Here is a 3,805-nt window from a genome sequence, read left to right as displayed (position 1 = left end):
AAAATTATTTCGAAGGAGATCGAATCCATTTAACATTAGGTAGGTTCTGCACTTCGAGTCGCTGAATCGATCAGGAAAAGAATTATGTTGTTTTTAGATTAAGATTAATTTTTAACCAAGATTAGTGTTTTACAAAAAAGACAAATTTTCAACCAATTATTTGATTTTTAAACTATAAGGGAACAGTTTTTTAAATTTTTTTGTTGAAAATATTTGAGTTAAAAATGTATCTCTGGTTAAAAACCTAGAAATTTTCTTGAAATGCAGTTTTTGGTTCAATCCAGCTGTTGTTTTAAAATAATCATATTTTTTAGTTTTTGGTTGAAAATGTATCTACTTATTTAAAAGTTTAACCATTTTCTTAAAATGTTAGATGTTTGGATAAAAATTTAAATATTTGGTTGAAAAATCGTGAATTTTTTTAAACTGAAAATTAAACTTTTTCATTTTCAGTGTAAACGGTTTTGTTAAAATTTTGGCTTTTTAATGAAAGATTTGCATTTAAAACCGAATAGTTTAACTTTTAACCAAATACTTAAATTCCCAACCTACAAATATAAATTTTAAACTGAATGGAGAAATTTTCAATAAAAAAAGATTAATCTTTAAAAAAAAGAGTTGCATTAAAAAAAAAGAATTGCATAAAAAGAAAAAGAATTCCCAATGAAAACGTAGTCGTGAATATTAAAAAAAAAAAGAATTTCAACAAACTATTTAAATTTTTAACCAAAAAAAGAATTGTTTTTCATTAAAACTATTAATTTATTTTTAGTTATTTTATTTTTATTTTTAAAATTTATTTTTAATAAATAATTACACTAATTTCAATGTAATTTGAAATATAATAATTATTAGTTCAATTTTAAAGAAAGGATTTAAAGGGGAGACTTGACCATGATTTTCAGAGAAGAGTTTACCAAGTGGTTACAAGCTTATTACGTGTGTTTTTCTACCTATAAGAAAATTGATTATTATAATGCGCGTGCAAAAATTTTGCTAAATTGATTTATAAGAATTGTGGTTTCAAAATGCAAAGTTCATTATTTAAAGAATATGATTATCATCAACGTGAGTTACAAAAATTGTAATAAATGCCATTCATCAATATTAGGTGCAAATTAATTTTCAATAAAAAAAGCTCATTTGGAATAAAATCGCCCAATTTAATTTTCTACCAAAAAATATAAAATTTGTTAAAATCCTATTATAAAAGATTAATTACAGGTACAGAACTCATCCCTTGGTGCCTTCTATTATTTTATGATAATATTGTGTAACATTAATTAAATATGTATAACATAGAAAAGATAGGCTGTTGGTTTATTCTTTTTCATAAAAAAATAAATAGGCGCGCGCCGTGGAGTGCGCAAAACTACTAGCATAATAAGAATACACTAAAAAAAATTAAAAAACTATATTCTAAGAATAGTAAAAACAATCTAAAATTAAAAGGAAAGTCAGGTGTTAAATCGGAAGAAAAAAAGGAATCTTTTATTAAAATAGTTATTTACATACATAAACTAGCTATAATTCGGAACCTTACTTTCACTAAAAGGGCTACAATAATTTCCTCACAAAACCGATTCAGTATTGAATAATTTACCATAATCCACAATTCACAAGTATGTAAGTGCATTTATGCAATGATTGAGACACTTAAGTCCACGAATTCACGAGCTAACAAATCGAAATTATGGAATTTAAATATAGAAAAGAGAGAAAGTAAAAAAAGTAGGAGCGGAGGTAAAAACATTAACCCGACCGACCCCGGCTTGAAACTTGGTCACAAGCAGGACAAGCGAGACAAGTCAGCTGTTCCCTGAAACCCTCCCCTCCCCCCTCGACTGACCAAAACGGACGAACACGCAACTCGCGACGTCTCCTGCCCGAGAGCCCGAGCCGAGTCCCGAGGATCAACGAATTCCGGAATAAAACAATTATAGGAGACAGTGACCAGTGTCAGTGTCTCACTCGACTCTCGCTCTCACTGATTGTCGTGAATCGTTGTTCAAATTCTTGGCAGTCAGTAGATTCTCTCAAGACAGACCTGCAACTTGCATAGGTTATGAGTGATGACAAGGACATGGGAAAAGGGAACTAACTCACAAATACTCATGCTCAACTGATTTTCCTTCCTCCTTAAATTACCCACGAATTCTCAAGTTTACTCCCTGAAAACTATTCCTAAAGACACTTGGAAAAATCCAAGTGCCGCACCCCTCCGTATTTCGCGATTGATTCCATCCAAATGTTCTGTTAATTAGTGTCGTGCCGCTTCTGCCTCGTGGGCGAATTTATATGTATTTGTTTATCATTTCGCGAGACAGTAGAGAGAACTAGTCCGGTTGAAAGTTTGAAGAACGTGGTGAAAATTTGGAGAATTCGGTCCGAGTTTATTCACCGGTTCATGTGATTCGTCGAGGAGTGAAAAGTGTGAAAACTAACCTCAATTCCCATCACCGGGTTGGGTTTTCGAAGATATTTACGGGATTTTACGACTGTGCTTGATTCGAAAAGGTGCTCCTGAGATTTCTTGCAATTTTCTTCACTTGGTGCGGATTTCGAGGTTAAGGTAGGTCAAATAGGCTCTGGAATTTGAGTTTTAATTTTTGTTCCAACTCCAATAATTTGGATGTGTTCTATTTTTCGAGTGGTCTAATTTTTGTTTAAAATCAAGTTTTTTCAGTATTTGGAGTTTTTTAAAAGGATTTCATTATTTCTTGGTTTATTTTTAATCTGTCTCAAGTGTGTAATTGTGAATGAAATAAGATTTTTGAAGGTTCGATAGACATAACCTCAGAATTGAATAATCTTTAAAATTGTTGAGAAAATCGAAAAAAATAACAACATTGTTGCATATAAGACAGGGAAATAATATTAACTTGTGCAAATCTAATTATTAATTGTATTAATAAATTAATTTAATAGAATTCATGTTTAAATGGCCAGACTTTTGTGCCTAACGACGGAAAATAACTGTAATTGAAAATTTCAATTTAAGACTGGAACGTTCAACGTTTTGTCGTTTAAAATTTAAATTGTTCAAAATCGTCTAATTTTAAATTGAAATTTTCCATAGATATATAATTGTAAAGTAGAAAAGGTTTAAAAATTAAATTGATCAAAATTCTTCGACTTTAATTGTACAAAACTGTATAATTTATATTTATGTGCGACCAAATGAAAAAGCTTAGAACAGAAACAATGCCATTTTAACAAATTCCTAATTTTTAATTTCAATAATTCAAATTGTACAATTTTTAAATGTTCAAAATTGTACAATTTATCAATAAAAATCCTTTATATCTTAATAATTTTTATTAGAAAAGATTAAAGTTAGAATAAATATTGTTATCAAAATTCAAAACTAGTTGTTTTAATTTAAAACCCTTAAACGGCCAAAACGCCACTACCGGTACACTACTTTTCAACGGCCAATAACTAAGACTATTCGACACTAGAAAAAATTGCGACACATATATTTTTATTGCTTAAGATCTTCTCTTTCCGACGGTGCCAATGAAATTCCTCAAAAAATTTTCTTATCATCCCAAAATGCAGTTTAAACAAAAAAAAACGTGATTTTTCGTGCCTATTTTTTTTGTGAACCATTTTCCTAAGCTTTTCGAGTCTGTAATTAACCTGGAATCTCACTAACCGGTGGAATAAATGTCTAAACTTTTAGAATCCATGGTTCAAAAACCGATTTTTCGTTTTAGTATTTTCAAAATGGCGTCTTAATGACAAAATTTTTGTGAAAACATTCATGAATTTTTTTACAATAAACGATGCGCTTTTCGGAAAA

At 29.7% G+C, this 3,805-nt stretch overlaps 1 protein-coding gene across 1 annotated transcript in view; it reads left to right on the top strand.

The window, feature by feature from the left end:
- Positions 1-1,905: 1,905 nt before the first annotated feature.
- Positions 1,906-3,805, top strand: part of LOC117175399 (elongation of very long chain fatty acids protein 6) — a 22,814-nt gene continuing 20,914 nt past the window's right edge. Inside the window, exon 1 of the mRNA XM_033365111.1 lies at positions 1,906-2,572. The gene's annotated coding sequence lies outside the window, so the exon portion shown is untranslated. The remainder of the gene's footprint in view (positions 2,573-3,805) is intronic.

The sequence above is a fragment of the Belonocnema kinseyi genome, chromosome 1 (assembly GCF_010883055.1).
Source record: "Belonocnema kinseyi isolate 2016_QV_RU_SX_M_011 chromosome 1, B_treatae_v1, whole genome shotgun sequence".
In the NCBI taxonomy this organism is placed as follows: Eukaryota; Metazoa; Arthropoda; class Insecta; order Hymenoptera; family Cynipidae; genus Belonocnema; species Belonocnema kinseyi.
Note: the sequence above shows the minus strand (reverse complement) of the source record. Positions and strands in the feature narration are given on the sequence as shown.